The sequence below is a fragment of the Teleopsis dalmanni genome, chromosome 2 (genome assembly GCF_002237135.1).
Source record: "Teleopsis dalmanni isolate 2A chromosome 2, ASM223713v2, whole genome shotgun sequence".
Taxonomy (NCBI): Eukaryota; Metazoa; Arthropoda; class Insecta; order Diptera; family Diopsidae; genus Teleopsis; species Teleopsis dalmanni.
The window spans coordinates 82,687,495-82,700,988 of record NC_051847.1 but is presented as its reverse complement, the minus strand read 5'-3'; the positions used below and the strand labels follow the sequence as shown (position 1 = coordinate 82,700,988).

Sequence of the window (13,494 nt, the reverse complement as noted above, 5' to 3'; positions counted from 1 at the left end):
AAGTCGTACAAGGTTATATCTTATAATTATTTTTTCATTACAAAATTTTAAAGCAATATTTATATATGTATATTTTTAAAAAATGGACACTTCAAGCCACTCCCATACTTTCTGCAAGTAAAAACCCATTAAGATTATTATTTCTGCAAATGTTTATATTCTGCGCACTTTTTGCATCTTTAAAACTCTACGCATAGTACAAATATTTAAGAGGAGCACACATTGCAGGCGAAAATTTGCTTAAAGATTGTTTTAAATGAAAGCAAACAAATTTTGTTTTGAGTCAGATTTTTCACACTTTAGCACAATATTTGCGGTGCTCATAAATACTTACAACATCTTTAGTAATTATTTAAGTTTAACATCTAACAGAGTTGCAACATACTGCAAAGGCCATAATTAAAAAGTGCATGAACATAACTCCGAGGCACTCAAAATAAGCGCAACATATGTGTAACATAGTTGATAGATTTCCGGTGAAATACTGCTTATTAACTGATTTATTATTATTATTATTATTAATATTAATTAGTATTACTTACAATAAACATAATGAATATAAAGTTATCGGATAAAAACTGAACAACGGAGTGCAACGAAATCAGGCTCAAACTTCAAATGATTAATTTTAATTAATTATTAAGAAATAATTTAATTGTTAAACAATACATAAAAAATATTTATAATTAATAGAAAATATTAGTATCTCACTAATATTAAATATAATTTGCTCTTACGCTTTGGTAGACTTTAAAGTGTGTATTAAGAGTTTGGTTCAAAATAGTTTGACCCAAATAAGAGGTAATTGAACTCATTTCTTAAAAAGCGAAGCATTAAAATCTCATTTAAGCTTATTTATATATTTTTTTGGATTTTCCAAAAATCATTAGAAACGTAAGTATAAAAACAAATTATGGTATATTTGTGTAATATAAATTTGTAATTCCAAGAACTTCAAGAATTTATTGAAAAATATATAAATCATTTTCGGTTCATAGATACTTATCAAATTTAAGATAAAATTAAAGATAAAGATATAAAAATGTTATTTTTATTACAAAATATGGATAAGAAGTGTAAAAAATTAAGTTTAATAAATAAACAAATTATACAAATTTAAATAAAAAAATTTAGTTTAATAATCAATAAATAGTTTTACTTCTAATGAAGTTCGAACATTCACCCACCAACCATTAAAAGTCGTTTCAAAATATATGCAAGTTCTTGATCTTAATCAAGGCTATACAAAAGTTACTTAATGGAATTCAGATATGCGCATTTAAATGAAAATTATTTTAGTCATAGTAACATTTTTTATAGTAACATGTTAATATACAAGAATTTATATTATTAAATATATATGTATTAACGTACTTATAGTGATAACTTAATAAAAAATATGCACCACGTTTCAATGTTTAAATGTTTCACTTCAGGAAACGAAATCATAAGAGTTCAAAAAGATAGTGCCAAGATAAAGACATTCTTAACTACGATAACAAAAACGTACAATATTTTATAGAAACTGAATTGCGAAAATTAAAGAATCTGTAATCCTAACAAATAAAAAGTATAAATTTCAAATTAAAAGCTTTATATACACCGCTAGTCATTTCTTGAATCAGCCAATAAAAGAAAGAATAATGATTTGTCTCAATATCAAGTTTTTATAATGATATAATTATAACTGAATTAATAAAATTATAAGGACCTTATTAAGAATAGAGTATAATAGAGGTTTTTAGATAGTCCAACTGTATTAAATCTCTAGTAGATCAAATATAAAATTTTCAGTTTTTCAAATAAACACCAAAATGTTTTAATTTGATAATGTTTTAATATCATATCATATATGGATAAGAGCTCCCAGCTACTGGCTTAAAACAAAATCAAATATGTAGTCACAATATGTTAAATACTACATAGAAGTTTCATCGGTTTCAAACTAAACCCATTTTCTTGATATGGTAATAAATATTTTTGGGCACCTTCTGGAAGGCCCAACGGCCTTAGCCTTGTTCTACTAAAGATAAATTATATTTTCGTCAAATATATGGTATCAGTTCTTACACTAAGAATTACCCAGAAAGTCGTCCCATTTACATAGTAGTTTTAACTAAACTAATTTTAAAATAAGTTTCCGGTCTGGAGCTATATGTATACCTGAACTGGTATAAATGGAGTAGCTATAAACTATGGTAGCACTCGTAGATTTACAGCATTTATTTATCATTTACAGCTAAATGAATAGTTTAACAGAATTTAAAAAGTTATATATTGCCACCATTTTTATGGTAACGAGAACGGAATATATTACTATTCGTTTTCGGATTTTCAGTTACTATAATGTGCCATAGCACTCCACCAGGAGTTAAGAATTCTTTAGACAAGTTAATTTAAGGAAGTGTGGAACTGTTTATAAATAGAACAACAATTTTTTTCTGAAGTTGAAAATCATTAATATATTACTATATTTTGACATTTTAACTGAAGTCTTGTTTTGTATTATTATGCTATATCGAAATTATTTTATTATCCTTAATTATTATCCTTTTACATAAATTTTTCACAATATGATCTTCACTTGGGTACCCTAGATTGTAAAGTCTATATATCTCAATATGGTACTGCACATATATGTTATTGGCAAACATCACTCAATGATTATACCACTCTTGTGTTATTTATAGTAGTATAGTTTCAATTGAATATTAAGCATTTCAAACTTTTAATCAATTTTTAATATTATTATTATTTATATAATAATTATATATATATTATTTACTATCAAAAGGAAACATTATAATTATTTTTTTTTAAAAAAACGTACCAGTAACAATTTTTATCTTCGGTTTGTTTATCTTAATTTGGATAATAATAATAATTAAATTGAACAGTACTTTGCATTAAATTTTCTAATACTTAGACTATTTTTAATTTGATTTTTTTATAATATAATTTTTTACTATTTTTTTGCAGATTGATAAGATCATAAAAAATTTTTTATTAAAAATGTTATAAAGCATGCATTTAATGCAAGATTTTTTAAACAAAGTAATTTTTTTTTATATACATTTAAGCAAAAATAGCTAGTAGTTAGTATTGTGTTTCAAATAATACACATAATTTCCAATAACAAGTGGATTTTATAGCAGACATTTTTGCAAATTTAAGGAGCGGTTGTAGCTTTATTCCTGACATGGTGCCCCCAATCATATTTTAATTTTTAAAGCATGTTTTTAGATCAGTCCTTAATGGGATTTAAACACAGACACTGTGGGGCGTAGTTTCAATAAAAAGTTAATTAGTTATATAAAAATTATTTAATAATTTTTGTTTTATTTTAGAAATTAAATGTACAAAAATTTTATTTTAATACTGTAGTCTCGTACAATTCGTTAAGCTATTCGAGCTATTTAATTAAGCTAGTTCATTTTAAATATATTACTCTGGTTTATTATTTTGGTGTTTAAAGGTTTCTAGTTTGCTGCAGTTCATAGATCAGAACCTGATAAGTTCAATCTTTAATGTTTACCGAAAGATTTCAAAAGTGATGCTAGGCAAATCGTAAAGCCAAAGTGAGAAGATAAAAAAAGTGAACTAAACAACGCAGAGAATCTGAAGAAAAATCAATTTAAAATTTCTTAGTTTATACCGTAAACATTAACTAATTTTATTATAATATTATTATGATTATAATATTTTTATTTTAATTTTATTTTAATTGAAAAGATATTTATTCTGTTCCAACATAAAGCGTATCTTACTTAAAATAAAATCAGACTGTTACATTTATTGGCAGTATTAGGAAATTATTTATCATTAATTAACAATTTTTAGTCATTCAAAAATTCGATTAATTAAGATTAGTAATTAAGTTATGCTGGCAAACCATAAAGGACATGCGTAGACCATTAAGGTGCACTGCGATACCAGATCAGAGTCTTATTTTTAATGAGTGTGTGCATCACTCAGGATGCGTGTTTTACTAACGTTTTATTAATTAAAATAATATAAGAAGATTTTTTGTTGTTGTAGTTTACTACTTTTCATAACCTCTCTACCAAATATGCTAGTTTCTATTAAATATAATAGTCACTTCCGTCATAAGTGACATTAAAATACAATTTATATCAAAAATGAGGTTTCCCTATAGGAAAGATTTTCGCTAATTTGATTTTCAAATATAGTTAACTTATATTTTTAATAATATCACAATTTAGATGTAACTATAAATATTTAATAATATATAATTATAATTATATATACAAACCAAATGTTTCAAAAACTATATGATAAACACATTTCTAGCCTATTGGCATTCTGAACTATTAATAAAAGCTTCGAATTATAAAATAATATTTTAGATTTTTCATGAAATTCATATCATGTACAAAATATTACAAAACAAATAAATGCGAGAGCATTTATAAAAATTCAAAACCCGCTATGAAAAAGCAAAACATCACATTTCCCATGATGAAATTGTGGACTGGTTTTAAATAGGCACGACCAAACACTTGTCCAAAGGCAATTAATAATAATTTTTAACTTGTAAGTCAACGATATGAATTTTAAACTGAATTTAATATAACTTCCTTGCTTAAAAAAAATCATTGTAGGATCTTGTAGAAAAGATACAAAAAGGAAAATATTATGTTTAAAAAATCTGTAGGAAGAACCTAGAAATTGTGCCGTTTCTCAAGTATATCAGTTCGCTTAATCTGAAAATAATAATAAAAAAAAACTATTCAAAAGTTTTTGAGATATTGCCGAATAACGGCAATAATATTTAACTTTCGATCAAGTCAGGGCAGGAAGTTGTAAACCCATTTCTGTTTAACCTGTTTCCAGTCCTAAAAGAAAAGAAATAGTAATACTAGCATTTTTTTCATACACTTCAGCAAACTGCAACAAACACCTTTGAAATCTAAGACAGGTATTCATGATTTTGAGCGCATGTTAATAAGACTATGTATATTTACTGTATTTTTTAAAATTTTTTTTCTATAATCCATTGCATAATAAAAACTTTAAAGGCGCAGGTTTTAGTGAAAGCCGTCAAAATGACGCCTTTTAATATTCATTTCATATACTTCCGACAGTTATAATTCAAATATTGCCTATTCTGTTTGGTGTGAATATGTCTTTATATGAAAGAAAATGACTATACCAATATTTCCTTTACACGTATGTAAAGACTTCATTCAATTATTTAGAGGTCCTTATCGTTAAGAGCTTGCCCTCTGATTTTTAACGATTTTATTTTTAAATAAACTTCCCTTTAGCTGCATGAAAATAACGAAAGAAATTAAATAAAGACAAATATTCTTAATAATAGAAAAGTGTATTTAATGATAAATATTTTCAAAGTAAATCTATATCTTACTTAAACTCATACAATTATGAGGAAGGTTTATCTAAAATACCCAAAACGTAGCGAATTTGTCGCAATTTACTAAAAAAATCTAGGAATCAAATTGAGATGCTTCAGAAAAATATCAGTCTTATGGTAGGTTTGTTGATGGATCACAGCAGTTTAGGAACCCATGACAGAAGATTTCAACTCCCACTTCATCAATCCTGTCACTGTTGTCACATCGTCCATATTTCATCGTCCTTATTTAATTGAATAAGGACGATGAAAGTGCCCCACATCTGCTTTGCTACTGTTCAGCGTATGTGCTACAGTGATTGAGCATGCTAGCGGCTTACTGTTTTAAGGATTTGGGCCAGCTCCAGGACTTCCTAAACTAAACTTACTAAAGAGCATTTTAGATTTTGCTACAGGTTCAAGGTGATCCTTAAATCTTTGAGTTTTTATAACATAACACAATGGACTAACGGCCTAAGTGGTTCTCCAGTATCGCTTCATTTACTCACATTCACAAAATTTACACCAAAAAAATTCACTATTCACCTTTCTTATAACCACTGTTTTAATTTGACAATTAAAAATATAATATAATTAATTAATTCAATTACAGCTGGTTTATGATTTGAATTTAACAAAACTACAGAAAAATGTGTGAACGAACATAAAAGAGAAGTACGGCTTTGGGTCAGTTGGCTAATGAACGCTGACTTTGAGCTTCAAATTTGGCAGGGCACGAGTTCGATTCCTGGTACTTGCGGTCTCAAAAAATTATTTACGAATTATTAAATACAAGAAATATTTCCAAGACCACTGATGATGGGTAATTGGCAATATTCGAAGTAGCTGTATAGTCAGCCAAAAATTCATAAATAAAAATAATGCAAAAAAAAAAAATTGTTGTTGTTGTAGTTCTCTTTTATATAGTATTTTTCGAAAAACCTCTTTATAGTTACTGTTTGTAAGTTTTTATATGGTAGCCTCAGTATAAAATCAAATTCAATTTCTTTATCGCTTGATCCATTTTTTTATTCGAAAATATATTTCTTGTTATGGAATAAAAAAATTTTAATCATAAAGACTGTTTGTCTGTTTTTCAATAAAACCAAAGCCAATTTTTTTTTACCCGCCGGATCTCTTTTTCTATTCGAAACTAAATTTCTTGTATTGGAATATAAGAACTTTAATTATAAAAACGGTTTGTAAATTTTTAATAGCCACAGTATGAAGGGAAATGAATTATCGACAAACCCAAAACCAACTGACTTGTTTTGCGATTGTAAAATTTCAGGGTTATGTTACTTCTCGAACATATATCTTAGTAAATTATCTACGTGTATACACAGTCAAATATTTATCTAAAATTGTTAAGTACAAACTTATGCTTAAAGCAAACTTTGTAAATTAATTAACATAAACAATCAATCACCAAAAAGTGTTTATAAGTTATTGGACTGTCAAAAAGTAACTAATTTTGAATTTTAGTGTAAAAATATGTAAATGATTAAATATTTTGAAAAATAAAATCCGTTGCAACAAATTAAAAAAATTGCACAATCGCTTTCAGAGAAGATATGAAGCATCATAACCTTTAAGATGAGTAGAAAAAATGGTGAAACGCTTGAATAAGTTAAAATAACTGGAATTTTATATGGTGCGAATATATAATTTTTTAAGATCGTGCATTGATTGACTTTTACGAATTTTAAAAAAAATATTTTACCCCCTACAGTAAATCCACTGAAAAACGACCTTAAATGAGTTTTAAATATTTTATAATCAAATGATAAAACAATAAAAAATTTCTTCAACAGCGTTTCAAGCAAGGTAAAAAATTAGACACGATTAAAACGCAACTTTGAAGTCAAAATGCATCAAATGGTCGGATTACAAAATATAGTGAAATCGCTCGAGCGGAGAGTTCATGACCTGCTCTTGACTTAAATGAAAACAACTCAGTAATTGGTTACTTCAATTACTTGCGTAACATATTAGGCAGATTCATAGTGCGTTGGCACACAGACTTAATTACGGGAATGGATCCCAACTTCCCTAGCCATTTAGATAAGAATAAATACAATTTAATTGCCCGGTTTTATTGTAATTTAACAGATCTACAAATCTTTAAATAATCGTTTTGGCACACTGAAACTTAAGAAGGAAGTATATATTATTTAAACTGTTTATTATTGTTATAAGTATTGTGTTTGTTTTTGTTTTTCTTTTTTTGCAAAAACATCTAAAAAGATATAATTTTAATTAAACAAAAATAAAAAAAATTAAGTTAAAAGCAAAGGTCATATATATTTTTACTAAAATCACAACTAAGGGAGTCAATTATCATTAAATTCCTATTCTAAAGTATAACTTAGACTTAATAACGCACTGGAAAAAATAATTAGAGCTTCATGTTAAGAAATCGTACAGAGAGATCTTATAGAAGAATTGTATAGTTTAAGTGTTCACTGCAGTAACTGGTTTGTTTACATTAAATATTCTCGTTTACAAATAAATTTGTTTATTAATGAGCAAATGAATTGTAAAATATTATTGAATATTGAACTATAAAACAATCTATTATTAAAAAATATACCGACCTTAGAAAAAAGTCAACAAAATTTCTAAACGTGGGCGATAATAAATAAAAAAAATTTTTAATTATAATTTTGTTTAAATTTTTTATATTCTATTTACATAAATTTTAACAAATTATAAATATCTAATAAAAAAAACTAGTGAAAATCCACACATATCTTCAGTAATAAACAATTTTATAATTAAGTGAAATCTTCAAATTCGTAACCACAAGATTAAAGCATTAAATTAAAATCACTGTGATATAGAAAAAATAAATTATTAAATGTGATTCTCTGAATAACCCTGAGGGAGTTTATTTATTCGATTTTGCACCGTCCATTTACCTTCTATGCCAATCAAACTTCTTTTTTAAGCGAGAATAAATCACTTTAATTTTACCATATTTATGTTTAGAGGTGCCCTACGTTATTTTGATCAAATAAAAAATACTGCTATTTGAGATATTAGAGTTGATCAAAAACTTTCATTTTAGTTTAAAAAAAACTTTATTTATGATCTTCAAAAATCAAGCGTCAAAAATGTTACATATTCCTTAATTAAATAAAGATATTAGTGCTTAAAGGCAACCTGAGCGAAATACAAAATAACTCAGGCCATCTTCAGTAGAGATTTCTTGTTAACTTTTTTTGTGTTAAGCCAATTTACATCCATTTTATTTCCTAAAGCCTAGTGAGTAATCAAGGGATCAATCTCCAACAATCTCTATATTAACTTTTCTACAATGTCAAAATTTAAGGAACATATTTTTATATAGAGTTTTATGTCAATTTTTCGTGCGAAATTGGTGTAAATACTAGGCTTAAGAAACTAAGCAATAAATATGTTTTATATGCTTTAAATCTATTCAAGATTTACTATCACCTATTTTAACCTATGTGATCGTCAATAATATACTTACTTACTTACTTATTACTTACTGCTTACTTCGATAAAAATATTATATTTGGTAAAAATATCCTTATCATTTAGAAATAATGATTATTTGTATTACATCGAAAGAATGATCATTTGAAAAGAATGATCTTTTGGAAAGAATGATCATTGGGAAATAATTATTTATTAGCTTATAAATATACTTCGGGTGATAACTAACATCATTTACTATAAGTAACCTCTTAATATCCTTTAATTTTCTTAATCCTCTTATTATTGTAAAGATTTGAATTAAGGGTATAAATGAAATGCATACATTTCTAATCTAACATTTTCATATACTATATGCTAATGTAAATATATAGTATATGTTCTAATCTAATATTATCATATACTATTACTTTGGTTGAATTTTTAAATTAGTAGTAAATTTGAAAACTACAAGTGAAATACTACGAGTATGTAAATTATAACCTCACTAGATTTACGTACCAAAACAACTATTCCCGAAAGTATGCAACAAAGTTTCAAATACCCTCTTAATTTCGATAAGGAGTAGTGGTAATGTACTTCAATGACGTATAATTATCCATTTGAAATATTGATTTGATATTGATTTAGATTTCTGAACAGAAATTGATTGAAAAAATAAATTCATAATTTAAACTCAAAATCTTTTTCTGTTATTTAATTAAATAAGAGGTTTTTCGAATAGAGGTTTTTTACAACAACAACAATTCGTTTTATATTATTTTAATTCATTAAATTTTCGGCTGACAATACAACTGTTTTGAGTATTGCCAAATACCCATTATCAGTGGTCTTGGAAATAATTCTTGTAATTTAGTAATCGTTAAAAATTTTTTTTTTTGTTTTTGAGACTGCAAGTACCACGTAATGAACTCGAGTCCTGCCAAATTTAAAACTTAGAGTTATAGTTATAGTAATCAAGATTTTGAAACTTTTAAATAAAATTTTTTATACAGATATTCATTAAAGTGTTTATAAAAATTAATAATGAAAGTGTTCCCCAGTTACTCTTATGAAAAGCTAAAGAAGTAAGCTTGTGTTTATCCATGAATCTTTTAAGTGGCTCAAAAATTTAATCTGAAATCGATCTGCGTTTCAAGACAATATTAACATTAATTATATAATTTTTTAATTATATTCAGAAAAACAATATTATTTAATTTCTATTTAATTAATGCAAAACAAGTTAGTCGTTCTACTGTTTAAGCTAATTTCAACAACACAACTTGTTTTTTATTATTTCATAGCAACAACTTTTTTTAATTCGGACTATTGACACACTTAAATAGTTTTATAAGATTTTTAATTAATTTATGCAATAGCATATTTTGTGTAGCGTGCGCTTATTTTTAACACTTAAAACCATGTCACAAATGTATGGGAATAAAAAAACATTATTTCAAAACTTGAAATAAAATTTCGGTAAAGCACCGGACCAAACTAGGATCATAAACTAGTTATGCCGATCGATACAAAGCATCCAAAGCCAAATAATTTATTTATTTTTTAAAGAAAAAACACTCACTTTTTAATGTTGTTAGTAAAAGAGCTCGCAGTTGCACGAATTTCGACCGAAAATTTCTTTAACTTTAAATCAGAAGCACTGAAAGCTTGGGCTTTGCAGACAAACTACTCTACACGACGTTTAACTATAAACTGAACGATCTGCCAGTGTTTACCAGCCCATTTGAATGCAAACGAAATGCTGCACGCAAACGAAGACCACTGCAAAAACACGAAGTGCTCCGAAGCCAGCAATACGACCCGCGAAATTGTGTGCTACAAAAATTTCTCAAACCTGCTTCTAAATAAGCTGCTGTTGTTGTTGTAAAGTATTTGTTTACATTAGTGTTGTTGCCATAAACCTAATAGCATCATAGATCAATTGATCGATTGTTCCGCCACGTTTGTATCGCCATCTGCACAAGCAGACATTCAGACCTTTTCGCAAGCCTTCACTTACAGACATTCCGCTTTGTATTGAACGTCGTAGTTCGTTGAGTCGCACTCACCCGTAAAGATTAGCGCCTGCCTTTTAAAACCGAGGCAAGGAAATTGGCTTACTTGGTTGCTGTAATCTATCTGTTTGTTTTAAATCTAATCAATGGAATTGTTTTACCTAAACGTGATTATTTAGTGTTGCAATGGCAAAGTCAGGTGTGCGTGTTGTTAACACCTGACTTGTTTTTGAAGAAACAAAAGTCCTGCTATTGAAAAAAATAAGCTCTTAGCCCCGAAAACCAAAACAGAAATTATTTTCAATTTTATAATTAAAATATTAAATTTAAATTATTATATATATTTTTAGGTTTCAGTTCAATTAAATTGAAATTATTAAACATAATTGAAGGCCTAACCTTAAAGCAGTTTTGAATACAATGACTAGGCGTCAGCGCAATAGTTTTGCTCTTTTTTATATTGGTGTGAGTCCCGTACTCTTAAAAAAATTTCTTAATATTTTAGTTTCAAATCTGTTTGCTATACACCAGCTCAACAAATTGTTTTCTGCAAAGAATAGAAAATGAATACTTTAATTTATATAGCTGTACCTTATGCGTTAGTTCTAATTAAAAACATAGCAATTGCAGTGGTTGTTTATGAATAAACAGCAAAAATTGATGAAACTCTATATTCGAATAAAGTAAATGACAGCAACTCTTCAAAGTTGACAACATTTAATTCCTAGCACTTGCAAGTCAAGCATTAAATACGGGCAATTAAACTAAACTAGATCCTTTTCCAAGCTTTTCAGACTATTTGGAAGTACTCAAATGAGCTGTATGGTCAAGTCATGTATTTGCTTGATTGAATAATTTATTTTGGATTTGAACATTTCCTCACTATTACTACTCTCTTGTATTGGAAATAAATTTTTTATCATAGAACATAAAATTCTTAATCAAATTATTTAATTATTAATTCTTTTTACAAAAAGAATAATGAAGGATGAAGGCTTGGTTAATCTTACTTGAAATTGTCTCATTTTAGGATAAAAGAAATATCGTCAACTTAGTTAAAGATACCTAAACAATCATTTGTGCTTTCTATAAGCTGATTTCTTATACAAACTATTGCAAAATTTATTGCATATAAATTTTTAATAAGTAATAAATAGTTTCAGAATTGAATTAAGTTCTTAATTTAAATAGAAAAGCCATAAATATAATGAAGCCTTAAATAATAAATATACATGTACATAAATAAGTAAAAGCACTACTCTATGGGTGTGTCGCGTATAGCAAGGTTTCCAACTCTACTATCTAGAAACTACAAGTTGCTCAAAGTCAGGCTCTCCGAAGACTCTTTAAAGTGCCTTGGTATATCCGCACAAATGACACGCTAAAGGACTAAGAGAATAGACTTGATCAAAAAATACATGAGGGACAGAGCCCTGAAGCTATTCGTGAAAACCGACAGGCTGCCCTACTTAGTACTATCTAATCTCGGAATAATCTCTAACCACGTAGATCTTAGATCAGTTATCGAATAATCACGAAGCTTTTGAGGAATACATAAATAAGTCAATGAGAAGTGTTGGACCGTGCAGAATTCTCCCAGCTATCAAAGACTAAAAATGCCCAGATGCATTAACTCGGAAAAGATTCAACATGATGATGGTGAAATCAATAATATATTATAATATATTACAAATGTTATAATATATTATATTTAAAATAATTTTATATCAACATATATAATGAAACATCAATTTTCTAGAACCAATAACGATTTTACGGTTTCGACTCGTGAGAAAACATATTTGTTTTGGGTATAGACTTTTAAAGGCACTGTTAACCAATGGGGGTGGATATCAACTATACATAAATTTAAAAATATAGGGTATAGAATTTTATAGGCACTGTTAACCAATGGGGGTGGATATCAACTTTGAACATAAATTTAAAAAAAATGATCGTCATGCCGATATTGGGCAAATATTTCTATTAAATGTTTATCAAAGGAATGTAATATATGGCAGAACTGTTCGAACAACACTCCTGAAACATAATTTATATTATTTATATTATGTATGTATTGAAAACGATTCTGTATTTATTTGAAGAATAATCTATTTTTTGTTTTCAAAAAAATTCTGTTATAATAAATAATTCCATTTGAAGACTAGAAAAAAATAAAAGTTATCTATTTAGAAAAAACAACAATCTTACGAGTATTAAGAGTATTCGTTACTGGCTGAGAAGCTTCATTCTGCAGTATTAAAGTATAAAGTCTAATAGGTTCTCGCATAGTTCAGAAAACAGCTGAAAGTTATTATTATATGAAAGTTATATGAAAGTCAAGCAGATCATGACTGCCATTTCAAGTTTAATGAACTAAACCAGATTAATACTGATGATAAGTATGTATAATGTGAATTTAAATAGTTATCTAATATTTTTGTTAATTTAAGCAGATATTATTGCTTTACAACCAACTTTCCCAAATATCTACTCGAGTTCATTATACTAAATGAAGTTCAGGGAATTACAAAAAAGACAAATTATTAAAATATTGCACTTATTAATTAAATTATTTTTTGTTTAAGTATTATACAATATTTTAAATATCTTGCATAATAGTATATATGTTAATATATTTAAATGATAGTGTTTAAGTTG

At 26.9% G+C, this 13,494-nt stretch overlaps 1 protein-coding gene across 1 annotated transcript in view; it reads right to left on the bottom strand.

The window, feature by feature from the left end:
- The window catches only part of LOC119680762 (putative fatty acyl-CoA reductase CG5065), a 36,612-nt gene extending 26,094 nt beyond the window's left edge, over positions 1-10,518 (bottom strand). Inside the window, exon 1 of the mRNA XM_038093728.1 lies at positions 10,401-10,518. The gene's annotated coding sequence lies outside the window, so the exon portion shown is untranslated. The remainder of the gene's footprint in view (positions 1-10,400) is intronic.
- Positions 10,519-13,494: the final 2,976 nt, after the last annotated feature.